The sequence below is a fragment of the Protopterus annectens genome, chromosome 8.part0 (genome assembly GCF_019279795.1).
Source record: "Protopterus annectens isolate FY-2018-M chromosome 8.part0, PAN1.0, whole genome shotgun sequence".
NCBI classification, from domain to species: domain Eukaryota; kingdom Metazoa; phylum Chordata; order Ceratodontiformes; family Protopteridae; genus Protopterus; species Protopterus annectens.
The window spans coordinates 1,098,436,146-1,098,456,453 of NC_056741.1; the positions used below are offsets into that span (position 1 = coordinate 1,098,436,146).

Genomic DNA, 20,308 nt, shown 5'->3' on the forward strand with positions numbered 1-20,308 from the left:
GTGTTGGTAACATGTGGAAGTGAAATCTGTATCCCTGGGACACTATATTTAAAACCCACTTGTCCTGGGTAATGAGTTCCCAGTTCTTTGCATGAAGAGCAATCTTTCCCCCCCAAAGGGGCAGTCAGTTGAGAAGTGTTTGGAAGTTTTAAAAAGTCATCACTGAGACAGTTTACCATAGGGGGGAGTTTTATTACTCCCAGATTTGGAAATGGAGGCCCCCCACTGCTTACACCTGTGCGTACCCTGGGACTGAAGCCTGGGAGCTCTGCTGGACCTGGGTTTGGACTGAGAAGGTCTGGAAGAGGCAGGAAAGGACCAATTCCTGGAAGGCCAATGCCTACTAAACCTTGGAGGTTGTACTTGTAAAAAAATCTTTAACAGTTTGCATAGATTTAGCTTTTTCCTCCATCTTTTTAAGAACTTCTTTTGCCTTGTTGCCAAACAGGCAGTCCTGGTTTAAGGGAGCATCCAGTAATTTCACTTTAACATGATCTGCCAATGATTGTTCCCTAAGACAAGCATGCCTTCTAAGTACAGACCCAGTTACAGCAGCCCTGCAAGATGCCTCTAGTGAATCAAAACCACATTGCAAAGTATGTTTTCCAACTTGTTCAGCTGAATGCAGTAAATCCTGTAAATCCTTATTTTCAGCACAATCAGGAATCAACAACATTTTCTGTTTAAGCAATCCAATAATATGGTGCTGATACTTTAACATATGAAACTGGCAGTTTAGGGCCCTAATGGACAAAGTTGCAGAAGTGTATACATTCTTACCCCATTTATCCAGCAGCCTGGAGTCTCTATCAGAGGGGGTAGGATTTTTGGCAGTAGTATCTTTAATGCCCTTGGGTCCCTGTGAAATGGTCTCAGGATCCGCAGTAGGATTTTTAAAAAGGAACTTGTGAGAGTCAGGGACCCTGTAATATCTATCAGGTTTTCTGGGAGCAGGAGGTAAAGAGTCAGGGGCCAAGCTAGATTCCGAAAAGACATCATCAACAATGTCTAGTACAGGAGGTATGGCTAAAGGCCTGTGCTGGGGCAGGAGTAAGAAATCCCTAAGCCTCTTTTTAGAATGAAAGAAATCCTGACATTCACAACGAAAATGCTCCCTGAGAGTATGCAACATTTCCCCAAAAGAGAAATCCTCTGGGGGAGGAAGCACAGGGAATACAGTCCTCAGCATCAGAATCCTCACAGGTAGATAAGGGTAAATCTTGGTCATCAGAGGAAACAGAAAATTCAGAAGCCTGGTCAGAAGTATCATAAACAAACTCAGTTCTAGGTCTCTTAGAGGGGGAAGGCTGGCTTCCCCTGATTCAAGTATTAAGGTCTTCAGCCGTTCTTATCATTTGTTTTTTAGGCCTGACCATGCAGTCTGGGTGGCAGTTTTCTGGGCATGGCTCGAGTTTTAGGCCTTGAAGAAGAAGATGGCGTCGGTTTAATACGCAAGTCAGTAGGCCTGAATACATCCTCAGAAGCCGGTGCCTGCACAGCGGCTCCGGACCCATCCAAGGTAGAGACATCCTCAGGTTTCAAAGTTAAAGCATCTCGCAGCATGCCGGACTCCGAATGGGTCTCAGTAGATGCCTGAGAATCTGAAGTAGTGGGTATCAGGGGCTGCGAAAGCGCCTCACTGAGTACCGGCGAAATGGCGACTGGCTTAGGAGAAGCGTCATAGGCAGCTTTGGACCTAGGCGGCCTGTCGCTGTCTTTATCTTTGTTAGTTGGATGGCTTTCCGAAGACATATCAGGATAATTGAACCGAGCACCAAAATATTTAGAAGCAAAAATATACAGACGACGGATAGTTCGTGGTTTAAATAAGGCATAAAACCAACAGTGAGGTACGTCGTGGTCAGGGCCTAGGCAAGGAATACAGTACAATGAAAATCTTTATGAGGTATTTGCTTTCCACAAGTAATGCAATTATTTATTTTTACTGACATCGGTTTAGAGCAAGAAAAAGTTTCCCCAATGGGGTACTTAGCTTTTAGTTGAAGAATTCAGTTCTGAAACTCAAAAACGAAAATTTCAGGAGTCAGCCCCTGATACCCACTACTTCAGATTCTCATAAAACCAACAGTGAGGTACGTCGTGGCACTTGTGGACTGCTTCTGCTTCGGGCACTGCACAGCAAGAAAGACTGATGCAATGGCATCGGCTGCATGTTTTATACCCCTGACGACCTGATGTCACGGAAGAAGGGACAGCACCCAACGCAGGACCCAAGACTTTGTTAATCAGGCCGACTGAGGGCTACTGCAAGCAGATAACCCAAATGTGATGACTGCAACAGTGAAACACGAAGAACACCTGGACTGCCCTCATTTCAAATACAAATGCAGAGATACAGTTCCTAATAAGACCAAGTTCCTCCAAGTCAGCCAGGAGTGAAAGTGTGCTCGCCTCTTCAGTCTTGAAACATCTGACAGGAATAACCCCACTAGTATCTCATTAAGAAATATGAAATCCTGTGAAAGGCTGCCCATCTCCAGCATCATGGAAATCTGGACTTTGAGAAAGTTTAGCTGTTGATTCCATCAGGATGCTAAAGCTCAATAAAAGACCCTCAAAGTGAACCCAGTGAATTCTACTGTCAAAATATACTGTTAAAACAGCAGCTGACATAAGTCCTGGTGCCTAATGAAAGTCGTAGCCCAAGATGAATTAGTGTTATGCCAAAGAATGAATAGAACATATAAGGTTCATTACCCTGTCTAAAGACAGGAACGTATCACTCACAGCTGTATTGAGGAGGAGTCTCAAAAATACTACTTTCTGTGACGGGGCAAACTATGAGCTCTCTGTATTCATTGCTACCATTAACATGCTGTGGAGCTGCAAAGTTTTTTTTTTTCTCTGTGGCTTGCCAGTTGCTCCAGAATTGAGGTGAGGTCCTCCACGCTGCTACAGTCCTCTAGGTAAGCAAACATGTAGATTCCAAACTATGTAGAGAGTATTCACACAGACACTGTGCAAACGACAAGCTAAAAAGCAAGGATATGAAGTGGTATCACCAACTTGCCAGTATGATATGCAGGGATATGCAATGGGCAATGGAACCTGTACATCACAATGTGAATGTAACAATCCTTCATGTCTAGGGCAAAGAACCAAGTCATTTTCTGTCTCTCAACATTGTGAAAGGTTTCTATCAAGCAAAACAAATTAATCTTTTTAAACCCAGCACAGGTCAGACGCTCACAAGTCTTTCTGGTGACCAAAATGAAATAGGAGTAAAATCCTTCTATCTCCTTTGTTAGAGCTGGCTTGACTACCCACTTGTATAAAAGAGATTGAACTTCCTGTTGTGGAAGACAAATGTGCTCAGAAAAAATGCCCCTGTGGGATGGTGGTGGAAAAAGCAGCAATAAAGTCCAGGGTGTGACCTTGCTCAAAGCAATATCCAGTATATGACTCGAGCATCTCTGGTGATGATTCTCCAGGCTGCTACATATTGGGAGAACCTGCCCCTCCCCAACTTTCTCTTTCTAAGTTGCTGGACAGTGAATCAGTCTCAGAAATATTTATTTATTTATCTGACATATGATTACCAGGAAAGTCTGACTGCCTCCAGGGAGACCCATTTTCAGCAGAGTCCCAGGGAGAAAAGCTCCAAATACATGCAAAAAGAAATATTAATACAAAAGTTAAACACAACAAAAAGTATACAATAAAGCATGTGAAAAATAAGGAAAATATTAAGTTACAAGTAGAAACTATTTCAGTAAATATAATACATTATTTTTGGAGGAAAATTAGACTAAGACACTAGTTATATTTTGAAAGTAGCGACAATCAGTGAAACACAACAGAGGAAAAAAGGGTAAGGGATGGGAAAGGGATATAGAGCAAGTGGGTTAAGAGGGTAAGGAATGAGGGAAATATAAGAGCACAGAGGAAGGAGCTAGAGTGAGAAGAGAAAGTAGTTGGGGTGTGAAGGTAGTGGGGTATGGAGATGAGAGAGAGATGTTTAGGCCTATTACAGATAGTAGACAGAGAACTAAAAGGTGGAAAGGGGGAGAAGAAGGGAGGAAGGGAAGGAGAATTAGATATTGTGAAAGGTAGTTAGAAAAGGAAATATCAAATGGGGATTCAATGCTGCTGTTAGCAGTTTGTGGAATAGTACCACTGGACTTGAGATTTTTAGCACATGGGAAGGCTCTTTCCTGGGCTCTTCTTAGGCCCTAGGGCTTTTACAAGCCTAGTCGTGTAATAACCCAAGTACCCTTACTGACCAAAGTTAGAGGGATGTTTATTAGAACACTTCAGTGATCAGCACTGACTGATCCTGTCCATGAGGGGCATAGTGCCACCCCCGGGGTGAATTTCTGGTCACCCATGCAGTTGTCAAGGCTGCGCTTGAATAGGGTCATTGAGGAACTCTGTTTCACATGGAATGGGAGCTTATTCCAGAGGAGATGCAATCGCTGGGAGATGTATGTCTCTCTCCAGCCTGTTCTGTTAATGGCATAAGCTAGGTTGAGATCCCTGGAGCAAGTTATTCTTCTCCCATTTGATTTGCAGGTGTGCAGCATTTCCATTAGGGCAGGGTCTGTGACTGCTCTGTAGGCCAGGCACAGGTTACTTCTCAGCAGCCTATAAGATGCAGAGTACAGTGACATTGCTTTCAGTCTTTCTATGTCATGTTTTGGAGGCCTTGGATTCTCTTGGTTAGAAACCTCTGTGGTCTCTCCAGCTGCTGCATGTGTCTGGTGACAGAAGGGAACTCTGTACTCAATTAGTGGTCGAGAACTGCAAAGCTATAACTTCCCCGGTCTTGGATGCAATGCCCTTATTTATGAGATGCACAATGTAGAATGCTTTTCTTACCACTGTGACACATGGTAATCGAAGTTTAGACTGCTGTCAACCTGTTTTTCCAAGTCTCACACCACTGACTGATCTTCTGGCTGGATCTGACACAGTTTGTAGGGTCATGCTTCTCGATGACTCTCCCAAAAAAATCTATACACTCATTGCATCAGGGGACTCAACATTTTACACAGCAAATACATACAAATTACCTCCTGCTTCCTTTCCCTTAGTGCTGAGTTGGGATGCTGAAACCTCTTCTGAAGAGTTGAAGCTTCATGATGAGGACTTCAACATCTTGGACAGCAGCTCCTTACAAAGCCCCGACAAGTACATCTATGTGTGGTGGTGCAGAATAACTCGGAATGAAGTGGTATGGATATATGTATCAGTGACACAGTCTACAGACTGCAGTGACTGTCTGCAAACCTAATGCAATTCATATAACTTTTTCAAATGCTGCTTCCCAGTACCTGACCCTGGAAGAGACACTGAGAGCTTGGCTGTCTCAGAGCTGACTGCCCCAGTACTAAATCAAATGTGTGACATAACTGGCCCCTCAGAAGTTCACACAGCAAACCTTGTTATCCTACTGATTTAGCTTTTTGAAACTCATAGTTGAGAAGTGGCTCAAAAAGGTGCTGCAGGTGTGTTCCACCTCTTATGAGTATCAAGGCCACTGACAACCCTGTGCCCACTGGATGACAGCCTAGAAAATTATAGCCCTTATGGGACATCTATTGATTTTCAGCTTAAGATCTGCTGCTAAAGATTTATCAGAGTATCCTTGATTCACCATGACAGATCTAATGATGGAAAGTAGAGGAAGTAATACCCTCATAGGGGGACACAGGAAGGTCCAGATACTGATGCATCTGACCATTCTTCTTGCTCATCAATGTACTTGTAAACCCTATGCTGAATTTTACACAACTGAGTTTTCAAAGGCAAAGTCCTCTGGTGGGAAAAGTGGCATGTCTGCCCTCCTGACCCTACCAGAGGATGAGAATGAGGATATGGTTGAGGTTAGGTTAAAGAAAGCATCTACGGACTCCTAATAATCTTTTCCCCCCTCCTCAAAGCAATCCTCTTCTGAGAGTTCTGTGTCAGAAACCACTGGCGCTCCTAATGGGGAAAGGGCATAAGCCTCTCCTCAGAATCTCAAGGCATAAGCCTAGGTTCTCTGCATTCAAACAGCTGCACGGACAAATGAGACAGGAATTTAGTCAGTTAAACTTGCTGTTTGACAGATTCAGTGAAAATTTCACCCCTCTGTCGCCCCCATCAGTAAATCAGGACATTCCAGTACCTGCCCCCCTTCTCCTTATATCTAATGATCAGGTCATCACTGCTCTCTCAAAGGAAAAATACAGCCTCCATGGGACCAGATAACATCCCAGGCTGCATCTTGCATGAACTCAGGCAGGAACTTGCAGCACCATTAGGTGCCCTAGTCAACCAAAGCAAGAGTACCGGCTTTGTCTCAGTTGAGTGGAGGACAGCCACTGTCATCCCTTTACACAAAGGTAGAGTGTCCACCGATCCAGGAAATTATACACCCATTAACCTAACTAGCCTGATCTGCAAGGCCATGGAACAGATTATCATGGACCTCATTAACAAAGACATTGGCAACCTCCAAACATTTGATCCCACACAGTTTGGCTATGTCAAGAGGAAGTCATGTCTGTTAAATTTGGTCGGCTTTTTTGAGACAGTCACCAAAGCCATGGACGAGGGGAAGATGCAACAGACCACCTACCTTGATCTAGCCAAAGCCTTAGACACTATTCCCCACTTGGGCATAACAGACAAACTCTCTCAACTAGGCATCACTCCATATGAGATGTGTAGCTAACTGGCTCACTGACAGAACCCACCTAGTCAAGATAGAGGAAGCCACCTCAAGCAGTAGACCCGTATTGACCGGCGTACCCCAGGGTTTGGTCTTGGAGCCTCTGTTATTTGGGATCTACTTTTCTGAGGTGCAGGCCAAAACCAGTGGGCTACGGCTGACCAAGTTTACAGATGACTGCAAGCTGGGGGCTGTCTTCAATTCCTTTAGTGATGTGGACATCCTCCAAGAGGGTCACACCCAAACAAATGACTAGTGCCAGAAACATGGCCTCAAGCTGAATACCAAAAAATGCATCATCATCCTCCTTGGGGAGAGAGACGTCCCCACAAATTATCACATTAACAGCACGCAATCAGTTGTGAGGGATTTGGGCACCCAGCTTGATAGCAACCTGATTTTTGACCACTATGTTGCTTCCATTGTATGGAAAGCTTTCTACATGGCCCACCTCATAAGTAAGGGTATTCTCATCCAGGGACAAGGAGGTCATATCATAACATCCCTGTATTCTTCCCTTAACAGGCCCATTATTGAGCACAAAGCCCCATTCAGCATATACCTCGCAAAGCACATGCAGCAGCTGGAGAGACCACACAGAGGTTCCTCACCAGGAGAATTCAGGGCCTCAAAAATCTACCATACACAAACAGGCTAAAAGCACTATCCCTCTACTCAACTTCAAACAGACTCCTCAGAGATGACTTCTGTCTGGCATACAAGGTGATCTTGGACCCCGCCCTTGATGGGACTGCTGCATATCCACAAGTCAAGTTCCACTCGAGTAACCCACATGTGCAGCCTCAACCTGGTCTGTGACATCAATAGGACTTGTTGGTGGAACAGATTTGTGTCCCACAGACTTTGACATCTGTGGAATAGACTCCCTCTCCACGTCAAGCAGAGTACCTCTTTACCCCTTTTTAAGGGCAACCTGGATAACTGGATGGGAAATAGAAAATACATCCCTGGGATTCCACCTGTGTCCCCGCTGGACAGGGGCATCCGGTGCTGATTTGTCTAAACATGGGCTAAACTCTTGGCTAGCCTTAAAAGGGCCTCAGGGCCAATAGCCTAGTAACTTCCTGTGATCCTATGAAACGACCCTAGCCCATGATGTCCATTTTCCAGTGGAGGACTCTGATGAGTGTTGATGACTGCTTAGCCACTGATGGTGACCCTAAGACAATCAGTGGGATTCGTACCGATGTTGCAGCTCAAATTGCCCCTGAGAGTGTCATCAAACAAGCTAGTGAAGACACTCGGCAGCAGATTTTGAAGGAATGTACAAGGAGTGCCCTGGATTCAACTCAGAGATGTCTTCATTGGTCAAATCACAGCGGTGGAATAGCAGTGATGCAACACACTGGTACAAAGTGCAATAATGTCCTTCACCAAAGAATCTTTGTTAAGTCTTTCAAACAAAGGCTTCAATATACCTGTCAATGACTAAACAGTTAACAAGATAGTAGCAAGGGAGGCTGCCCTGACTTTTGACACTGAGGCATTTGCACATGGGGAAGGGCAAGTCTCCAGTGCTTGCTAGAAAAACAATGACTGTGCCAACTCTTCAAGGACCTAGACCATCAATGTTGTTGCATCTTTTTTGAGACAAGGACAAGAAGAAAGATTCTTTGCCTTTCTCACTCTTCCATTTCTTCCTTTCAACTCTAAACAATGCAGGACTGTTCTATGCCTTAAAGGACATATACTTCTTTTCAGCTATAAGAGAGCCGTTGCCAAAGATTTATCAGGGTATCATTAATTGTCCATGACAGACCTGATAATGGGAAGAAGGGGAAAGTAATCCTTATGTATTGGAACAGTTCTAAAATACTGAGAAAGAAAGATAAATGTTTTAATTTCCTGCTCTGATTTTAAATTCATTCTAACAGTCTATCTGCTTTAGGTCTTTAAGCCTTTATCAGTGTTATCAGTGACTCCAGTACACTGCATTCTTGCTGTTTTAAGTGGTCTAACAGTTATTAAGCCCTGGTTTCTCTCTTGTGCACTATGTGCATGTCAGGCTGTTCAGGACGTGTCCTTGCACTGGGGCAGTTCCAGCCCGGTCAGCCCAAAGCTAAGAGTCTGAGAATTCCACAGTTGCTGTTTGCTGTCATTTTTTTTAAATTACTGTTGCACTGTAACAGTTCTACAGGACAGAGAAAGAGAGATAAGTGTTTTCATTCCTTGATCTGATTTCAAATTCATTTTAGCAGTCTGCATCTGCTTTAGATAAGGTCTTTAAGCCTAAATTAGTGATTCCAGTACAAAGTTGTACTGCACTTTTGTTGCGTCTTAACTGTTGTTCTTAAGCCCTGATTTCATTCTTGTGTACTGAGTGTATGTCAAGCTACTTCAGGACTTGTCTTTGCACTGGGGCAGTTTCTGGCCAGTCAGCTCAGAGAACTTGGGCTAATTCTTCTAAGGGTGAAATTGTTTTTCCCTTCTACCCACCATTTTGTAGTTGTGTTCTTAAACCCAGTATATCTGTTGTTGCCTGCCCTTTATTATAATTTGACAACATAATCCCCTCCCTCTCCCCGTTTATTGTCCGTTGACAATAAGCATGTAAGTATCATTTTGCAAAGTCTCTCCGGTTAAAGTAGTCACCAGGCTAAAATACATTTCATAAAAAAATGCTTAATATTTAGTGCACTGATACTGCTTGCATTGATTTTAGTATCAAATTAGTGAGTTTTTTTTTAATATAGTTAATTTACTGGGTTTTTTTTTTTTTTCCAAGCTAGTTGTTTTGTAATGAAATTTAAGTAGTCAGTAGCAAGTCAACTCAAACAGTATTCTAGTTACCCTGCCCCAGATTCATTACTGTAGGTATGTAACACTAGCACTTCCCCCAACTTATTTAGCCAGCCTTACTGAGATGGTACCTTAACACAGTGTAAGAATTGTCCCATGCTGTCTGACAATAACCTATTACTCAAAACAGCATAACACAATGTGTGAAAGATGTACATATATAATATCCTTGACAGAAAAAAAATCTCATACCAGTAAACTCAGACACCAAAATCGTTAGCAATACACAGCACAGCTTTCCAAGGCCATCACAATACATATAATCTATTATATCCTGAGGTTCTAAAGATTAACTTGCCTAAATCTCAAAGACCTCCAAAACACAACACAGGTACCCAACATAATTTTCCTAGCTGATCTAAACTATCCAACTATAGACTGGAAAACTTACATCACCACTAATGCACAAGCACAGAGATTCCTGGACTTTGTCAATACAAATGCCCTGGGACAATTAGTCAGAATACCCAAGGGGATAATATCTTGGATCCTGTCCTTACTAATATATTACTCTTGCAAATCTCCTGCATATCTTAATCACTTTTTTTGGTCTGACCATAAAGCAGTCCCCTTCGAAATAAACCTGAAGCCAGAGATCCCTTCCACCCAAGGTGCATTTATAAAACTTATTTAAGACAAACTACCTACTCCTAAGTGATATACTGACAAGCTTCAAATCCACACCAAACCCAGTTAACTCCACTGGATATTCAGAAATGACACCACCACATGATACCAGCATGTAAATAGCTGTGTAGATGCAGCTGTACTCCATAGGAACAAGTGCATGGCAAACCCCAGAAACAAACCCACATGGTGGAACCATTATATCAACAAGCTTTGTAATAAATGGAAAAGAATTTTGACCAAAAGTAAGGTGACTCATTCCCAGAATGTCACAGTCCTTGTCACTGAAATTAACAAAACTCAGGAGCTTAACAAAAGCCACCAAATTCAAGTTTTATCCTAGAATAGCTACCCAAGCCAAAGACCATCACAAACTTGAGTCCTGTTATAACAAAACAGCTAAATTTGCTTCAAACCTCCATTATAGATGACACCATTGTACAGCATTGCAACAAATAAAATGGCTTGAACTCCCTAATCTTCTTACCTTCAACCAATTACTCTTCACTCATATCATCTTTTACCACCCATAACTGCCCTGCTCTCAAATACCTTGTTCAGCCCTACAACAGTAGATCCCAAAGATCTTGCAATAAAGTCCTACTAAAAGTAACCAAATCCAACAACAGCTACAGGGATTCCTGGTTCTCAAACCAAACATCTAAATCCTGGAATTCCATACCCAAACAATACTCAGCAACACCACCACCTCCAAATTCGAAGTGCTACTAAAAGAACACCTCACCAATAACTGGCTCTACTCACGCACTAAGCCTGGCTGAAAAAATATCACTTTACCTCTAACACTTGTATAGGCAATACTATGCCTCTCTCTCTCATACTTAGTCTGCCTAACTATATCCAGCTTCCATCCCTTCTTCTTTTTAAGTACTCAATGTCAATGCGTTCCTTCAAGCTTAGGACTTGACCTACCACACTTCATAGGCACATGCATGCTTGTCTACTCCTAATTTCATTACTCTTTTGATACTTTTCCTCTGCTAGTCCCTCTACTGTACTGTTAACCTGCCTACTACTGTTACATCCTAACAATTTATGTCTTGAATATGCATTGCTTAATCACTATATATATATATATATATATATATATATATATATATATATATATATATATAATTATATATATATTGGTATACTTTATTTCACTGAAAACTCATTTGACTGAGCACACTTGAATGAAAGCTCACTTCACTGAAAACTCATTTGACAAACTCATTTCGTTGAAAGGTATATGCCCTTTTCCCCATTGTAGTGCGATCCTGGAGTTAGTGTATAAAGTAAGGCGGGGTGTGGGGGGCATAGGATTCCACATTGGGAGGTGTGTGGGGCACATCCTCCCACATAGTTTGGGTTTATATTGCCTTCTAAAATGAGTTATTCATTAGAGTTGTAAGTATCTATGTATACGGTTTAAAATTTATAAAATAGGTGGGGAGGCTACGCCCCCCGCATACCCATTCAATGTGGGGGGCTATGCCCCCAAACCCATCCTTACTATATATACTAACTCCATGATCGCACTACAATGGGGAAAAGGGCATATACCTTTCAACGAAATGAGTATCAGTGAAGTGAGCTTTCAGTCAAGTGTGCTCAGTCAAATGAGTTTCAGTGAAATGTTGTAGACCCATAGATATATAGGCTTACTATCATTTAACCGGATCGCACAACAGCAAATTGTGGCTATGTTGAGGCAAAACCTCAAAACTAAATAACAAATGACAATAAAATTGAAGTGTGGTGACTGTAAATGTCGACTTCGACATTTTTAAACAGCCACTACACTTCCGGAGACACCTACTGTGTGTGGCACAGTAAATAACATGCGCCCCCCCCAGACACTCTGCTAATTAAATATACTAACTCTGAGATCGCACTATAGTTAGGGAAAGGGTACATTTCGCGATCCCCACTGTAGTGTGAGCTGCATTGAAATGTCGGAACTGACAACAGCAAATGCTGTACTGCATTCGCTGTTGTCAGTTCAGACATTTTCTTTGCCGACTTGAGTCAGTGACAGCAAAATTCGAGATTTTGTCAATCGCACGAACTGCAATTGACAAAATGATAGTAAACTGATAAATATATATATATATATATATATATATATATATATATATATATGTGTGTGTGTGCGCGCGCACACCGTGTGTGTGTTCTTATAATTTAATATAATGTAAATTTTCTTTGGTTAAAATATTTCAGTTGTAAAAACTTATTTTTGTTATAGTATTTCAGTTGTAATTTCATTTGTAATGGAGCTTTTCTCTCGGGCCTCCATTGAAGAAAATGGGCCAAAGGCCCAGTTGGACCTTCCCGGTAAACAAATGTAAAATTAAATAAAATAAACATGAAATAAATTTTTTTTTAATTATTCTTGTAATCTCAAAAACACAACGCAGCAATGCGCCGAGCTGCCTGTAAGCAAAGTTATTTACACAGAGGCTGAAGATATACCTAACCTACTGGCCAGTAAACTTAGATCTAACTTTACCTCTCTTCTCTCCCCCATCTTCCCCTGAAGATATACCTGAAACTGGCTCACCTCCTACTATCACACAAGACAAGACCAAGTCCTACAAGTGCTTGTTATCAAAAGCTAAAAATACTGCATTGATGGTTCCTGACAGTATCCCTGGATGTATCTTGAAATACCATGAAGCACAATTTAGCCATACCCTAACAACACTGCTCAATCTCAGCCTCTATAGAGGTTTTGTACCAAGCAAATGGAGAACAGCCACTGTCACTCCCCAGTATAAGGGAGGACCCTTCCACAGACCCAGGCAATTACAGAGTCACAAGTCTGACCAGCCTCATATGCAAAGCCATGGAAAGATTTATCATGTAATTAATCAATCAGGACCCATCACAGTCTGGATTCTTAAAGAGCAGGTCATGATTACTTAATCTGGTGGATTTTTTTTGAAAGGTTACCACAGCAATGGATGAATGTACAATGGTGCACGGGACATACCTCAATCTGGCCACAGCTTTTGACAAAATTCCCCATTCAGGCATATCAGAAAAGCCAAATAAGATCAGAATAAACCCCTATATCACCCGCTGGATTGCCAGCTGGCTCACAGACAGTACGCAGATAATCAAAATATGGGAAGGTATCTCCACAGAGAAACCAGTCATCAGTGGCATACCCCAGAGCCTTGTGGTGGGACCTCTCTTGTCTGGCATCTATTTTTCTGAAGTAAAATCCAAAAAACAAAGGGCGCTGGCTGACTAAGTTTTCAAATGACTGCAAGGTAGAAGTAGCCACTGAATCCCCAAATGTTTAGCCATCCTGCAGGAAGGTTTGTCTCAAATAAATAACTGGTGTCAAAATTATGGTTTGAAATTAAATGCAAAAAAATGCATTATTGTATCTTTTTGGAAGTCATCTACCACAGGGAATTACCACATTGACAATGTGCCCCTAAGAGTTGACCCAACTGTTCGGGATTTGGGTCCTAAAATTTGACCAACATGTGTCTATTGTTGGAAGAAAGTCCTCCTATATTGTGCAGCTTACAAACAAAGGGATTGTGTCTAGATGTAGAGATGTCTTTGTCCCTGATTACTCATCCCTCATTAGGCTGGTAATGGAATATAATGCCTCCTTTGGCATGTATCCAGACACTTGCAATAAATGCCAAGAGAGGGACCTCACTATAAGGATACAAGGTCTAAACAATGTGTCCTACATGGACTGACTCAAAGCCCTGTTACTATACTCTGTATCCTACAGACTGCTAAGAGATGACCTATGTCTGGCATACAAGGCATTCCCCAAACAATCATTGATGGATTTTACTGCACATCAGCAAGTCAAATGACATCAGAAACACTTGGTCTAGGGATCTAAACCTCTTCTGCATCATCAACAGAATGGTTTAGAGGGACAAGTATATTTCGCATAGGATACTGCTGCTGAGGAACAAACTCCCCAGCTACATAAAACAAAGTTCATCCCTGTCCATTTTAGAGCGCAGCTTAGATCTATGGAGGGGGACACAGAAAGTTTACCCCAGGACTACCCCATGTACTTCTAATAGGCAGAGGCAGCCCCTAAATGCTTTATTCCATGCATGGGTCCCCTCAAATTATCTATGGTATGATCCCAGTTACTCTCATTGGGGTAATAATATAATCATCATCCATGGAATGGGTAAGGTCAACCTATAACAAAGTGGGATATGTTATTTCGGGTCCATTTCTTAACTCGAAATACTGAAATCTCGAATTTCAGGATTTGGAGTCAAGAATGTCAAACCCTCAGAATCATGAAACACTACAATCACGACATCGAACCCAACAAAACACACACACATACACAACCCTCCCCCCAAACAACACAAACACTACAAAAACAAAAACCATAACACCACCATAGGTTTCTGCAGGGGACAAGCACCCCTGCACCCCCCCATGTGGGGGGCTGTGGCCCCCACACAACTCTACTTATATATACCAGTATATACCAACTCCGAAGTCGCACTAACCCGAACAAAAAGGAACACACACCCTTCCCTGACTAACCCTACACTTCCACTGCAGACAGTCATATGTAAATTCACTAATAACACGCACTACACATGAACAAAACTCACCACATTCAGCACTCGCACACATATACTCTCACCCACCTACCCCAACCTACTTGTACAACTCCTCACAACAACTAAATATTAACACATTAACATTAAAACCTGTAAAATTTAAACACCTACCTGAATCTCCATAAAAACATGGACATCGCCCGTCACACCACACAGCCCTTAAAGTGACAGCACACACTAAATAAAGCACCAACATAAACCCACCACAAACTCGATAAACCAAGATTCGAAATAGAGCAGTTTCGAAAAACTGCACTTTCGATATTCTCGACATGAAATACTGAAATTTGAGGTTTCAGTATTTCGAGTTAAATAAGTAGACCCATTATTTCAAGCAGAGAAATGGAAACTGGCTAGGCTTAAAATGGTTTACATTCTGCATTTGCACCTCTTGTTCTATGAGATTCCCCTTATTCTGCAATACCTTAACCTTTGTCAGTCCCACTAAATAATTCTTGTTACTACTTAACCATATTCTCTTTTTCTTTTACTTCTACTCTATTTTTAAACTCCACTTTCATTTTATCCCACTCCCTAGCTACAGTTTCTGAAGAATTTTCTACCTTCCCTAATACCTCCCGAATAATTTCAACTACCCATTCATTATATTCCTTTCTGTTTAACAGATAGGTGGGGAAGTGCCAGTGTGCCAGTGTCTCATTTTTATTTCATTACCTTGCATTTTTATTTTAGTTATTATTGGTACATCAAAACTTTCAATTAAATACAATTTCTTTCTAGCCTAGTCCAGTTTTTGTACCTTGAGGAATAATATGTAAATTGTCTCTGACGTCCTAGTACTACTATATTCACATCTTCCATACCAAATATTTTCATAAATTTCTTCAAAAATCTACCTTATTTTGTTATATTTCACCTTCTAGGCCCCCATGATACATTATCACTGTTTCAAATCAAATTCCAGTCCCCATCTATAAGCAATATTCCCTGCTGAAAGCTGATTATTTCTCCCAAAATCTTCTTAAGCTGTACCAGTTTAGGTAGAATATAAATACATGTCAGCATAATCCTCCTTTGCCAGTAGCTCCTTACTACTAAACTTTACCATTATCACCCTTTTCTATCACTATTGGAGCTCCTCTAGCAAGTAAAATAAATACTCCACTTTTCCTTTGTCCTTTCCTTATCCAGTCCATATACTCAGTTATTTCCAAATGTGTCTCCTATAGCATAGCTATTTGCACTCTGCATTTCTTAACATAGTTCACTACTCTTTCTTCTTTGTATATAATTGTGAGACCATTCACATTCAAAGATAATATGGAAAAGTTTTGTCATTATGATAATGCATAATATGTGGGAATAATAACTTAACAGCTTTTTAAATGTCTAGTTTCAGTTTTTCTGTTGCATGCATACAATAGTGCTTGACAGGTTGATCTTTTATACAGCTGTTTCAAGTCATATCCATTTGCACCTACGTCACATTATACAAGACTTTTGAACACGCACACACACACACACACACACACACACACACACACTCACTCACAGCACCCCCATAACTTACTATACAAATATACAAAACTATGTACATCTTCAAATAATGAGGTCTGGCTGACCTATGAGGAACATTTGTTCCCGTCTGACAGCTACACTCACAGGCCTTAATTAACCTATAATGAAGGCCATCCATGCGAAGATGCATGGTGCAGTCTGTTTCTACTTAAACTAAGTGCTGTCTGTTTTTGTCTTATCTTTATTTCTCTCCCAGATGTAGAAAACAGCTCAAATGCTTTTAGAAGACATTTTTTAGCAACTGACAGAAAAAGGTATTCTGTTTTTACTGTCTCCACAGAAACATGAAAACCACATACACAGCTGCCTTCAGCTATATGCTTCTCATGTTGCACTGTGAACATTTATTTGCTAAAGAAAAATGTTTCATTACATTCAATGCGCTTTTATTTACTTGTCCCCTTAAAACTTTGTTTTTAGATCAAGCCAAAGGCTGCAATCTAATCATTCCCCTGTAAGTACGAAAAAGCAAATTCATTTTACTTGGATCATACTCTGTATACTTTTACAACCTGTGTCTCACCACAACAACCTAAGATTAGAGCCTATTATCTTAAACATGCTTTTGTCCACACTTTCTTGTATTTTTGCTTTGTGGTACCTATATTTCTTTAAACTAAACATGAAAAAAATAAAGGATACCTTAGTATCCATACAACACACAAAATATATAAAATGCTTTCCTATATAACATGCAGTATATGTCATGTTATAAAAACACTGTTAAGAACAAAAATAGTTTTACTTGCATTTACCTCTTTCCTTCCTACTCCAATATCCTTAATGTTCTTCCAAATATTAATGACATGAAGTAGGGCATTTGCTTTAGGGTCTCATACAAGTTTAACAAAGTAAAAAAAAAGTCCAATATTTCCATGTTTTCTTGTTCCGCAATATTTCACAAATGTGACTGATGCTTTATAGTCCCACATTTCATTAATTCATTAATTCCTAAATTGCTGGCTTTCTTCCTGTTGACCTCCATTTCCCAACTCCAGTCTCTGGTTCACTTTCAATGCACTCCCTGTTCTTCTAGTCAACTACTGTGTTTTTCTCTGTTTCTCAAGCATTTTCCTTTGGGACAATGGAAAAGATTTCACTGGCATAGTCTATCTATGAGCTTTATTATCAGAAGAATAAGAAGCACAGTCTCCTTCTGTTTGATAGCCCACTTTATGTTGAGCAACCTTTTGTATTTCCTCCTTAGCATATTCTACATTAAGAAATGACTTTGACCTTCCAGGAAAAAATATTCTGAAGATGGCAGGATATAGCAGTTTGAATCTCACACGTAACTCTTGACTGCTGAAATAAATTTACTTCTCTTCTGCCTGGTTTACCATTAAGTAATCATTTTCGACAAACACTCTACTGTCTCCAACCTTTAGTACTTTGTCCTTCCTGCCACAGTTTTGTCAGAATCAACTCTTTCTGCTGGTAAGATTGCATCTTTACTATTAGAGGTCTTGGCTGCTTTCTCATGGTCAGGTTTGGAGCATAAACATGATGTACCATCTCAATTACTTCCTGCTATGGAATACCTGTCCAGTTGCTTAGCTGTGCTTTCATAAAGTTAATACAGTGTGTTCCTTCCAGTTTCTCTGGTACAGCAGAAAATCTCAAGCTTTCCTTACCTGCTCTATCTGCTAATTCTAGCATTTTTTGAAACATCTCTAATTGAGCAGTGTCATACTCAGCCAGACATTTCTTCATTTTGACCTCTGATTTTTGTAGTTTAATCAGCTCATCTGAATATCTGTTTGAAGCATCTTACATTTTCAACTCATCTGAATATCTGTTTAGAGCATCTTCCATTTTTCCAGCCTTTCAGTGTTAAGTTTAATCAAATCTGAGCATACTTGACTTAGTTTTCCTCTAGATTAATAGAAGTCATGTCTTGCACCAAAACTGGAGCTTGAACTGCTTCTTGCTGAACAGCTGATGGATTCTTCCCAGACAGTGTTTACTCCTCACCTTTTGTTGAGTTTCTTTCAGGTTCTCTAATTTTTTTTTTACTGGCATGCAGACAGTGCACTTATTACCCAGGAAAAACAAAGTCACTGGCTCTCTTTTCTGAATTTCTGTTTTCACACTTGGAGAGTTGAAATTAAGCTGTTACTCAGTGTGCAGCCATCTTGGAATTCCCGATACTCTCCAGATCTTGGCTGTGGCTAAATATTCTGTCCATGAAGACAATGAACAGGACAGGAGAAGACATACCCTTGCTGGAGTCCAACTTCCACTATTAATGTATTCAGCTTAATGCTGAGATTGCAGACACAACTTTTGCTTCTCAAATACAGGGACAAAATACCTTCCCACAAGGCATTCTGAGGTACAAGACTACATGCTACATTTGCCAAATTGTCCAAATTAGAGTGCCAGTATTTCCTCCCGACTCTATTCAGTTCAGCTGATGCTCATTCATTCATCTGGCATGACAGGACCACATTCTTCACTTTTAAGCTGTCCGCATCTTCTCTTATGCCTACAAGGCTTTCTCACAGGCCCAAGAATGCACACACATGTCCAATATCTATAAAATATCATTTACTCTGGCCTCCATTTGTTTCCTTGTTCTCCACCTGTTCACTGTGTACATAATTCCTACAGTTCTAACCTCAGCAACAAAGTGTGGCTTGCCAAACATACATACATTAAAATGTACATTACTTGTGGCTACAATTGAAGAGCACTCACTATTAGCAGACGTCCTGAGTTCAGCAATGCCCCTCTGCCCCTCCATTTTTTTTCCAAAAATTATTTAAAGTGTAGTTAAAAAACTAATCTTGAGTGAAGGTACAAATGAAGTTGCAAACTCTCAAAGCAGAATGCAAAAGGCATCATTGAAACATCTTCTCTCAAAACTAATTTGTGATGGCAAGTATCTTACTCCACAGCCCAAGTGACAGTTCACATAGATTGGACACGCTTTATGCCACAACATTAGCTTGCAGCAAAATACATAATACTTTGGATGTAACTTCTCATATAACTTAGAAATTTTTGTGCAGTCAGAGCCAAAGGACTAGGCAACACATCAAGAGCACCTAGCCAGTGGTTAGACAGCTGTAGCCAGAGTTACCATACAGCAAAGAGAGAATGGCTTCATGCTACTTTTTTCCAGAGCTTGTCTTTTTGTGAATTCACATTCCTGTTTACTACCCTTCAATTAAAAAGAAATGTAAAAGCCACCTCTATGTATCTCCTTAAAAAAGAACTACATGAGTGGTGAATCATATACTATTCACACATTACATCATTTTATACAAACATGTTTAGATAACACCAGCAAAAATATATCCTAATGTCCACTAACACACCCATTATACCCAACTGCATGCCTGTAATGCAGTGATTTCTTTTAGTTTCAAACCCAACCCACCACAAAACAAGTTCTTAAATGGCTAACCAGGGCATGAGCAAATCTCCAGACATTTTCTACTACTACAATCAAAACCTCTTTCAAAGAATCTACTACAGTCGCCAATAAAAAATAGTTTCTCATTCCTTTATCATCTCCGTGTCTTTTTTAATGTAGTATTATTTTTTCAGCCATCAAAGCCATTTAGTAGTGAATGCCTTTCTTTGACTTATCACTCCCTTTTTACTGTGTGAAATGTATCTTAAAAATAGCTCATAGAATCCATATAAGAGCATGACATGTTAAAAATAAAAGCATTCCTTAAAACAAAAGTTTTATGAAACAAATGCCTCTCGGTTTCTACAGTCGGTACAAAAATGACAAAAATTAAATGGTAAATTTTCTTGGGGAAACAAAAGTACAGTTTTGTACCTACCATAAATGTAGATGTTCGAGTGCTAATACAGCTGCAGTCCTTACATATGGGTTCTCCTGCCGTCAGGCGGGTCCTCGGTCGGCCGAATTCCAAAGTCTAGGTCCGGCGTCGGTTGTCGTCGCTTCTTCCCTGACGTCAGTGCGACAGGGGTATAAAAGAACCAGCCGATGCCATTTTCTTCAGTTTTTCTTGCCCCAGATGTCAGGTGCCCC

At 40.7% G+C, this 20,308-nt stretch overlaps 1 protein-coding gene across 43 annotated transcripts in view; it reads right to left on the reverse strand.

Moving 5' to 3' along the window:
* LOC122809254 (titin-like) overlaps nt 1-20,308 on the reverse strand; it is a 3,339,665-nt gene that overhangs the window by 550,503 nt on the left and 2,768,854 nt on the right. The gene's annotated exons all lie outside the window — the stretch shown is intronic.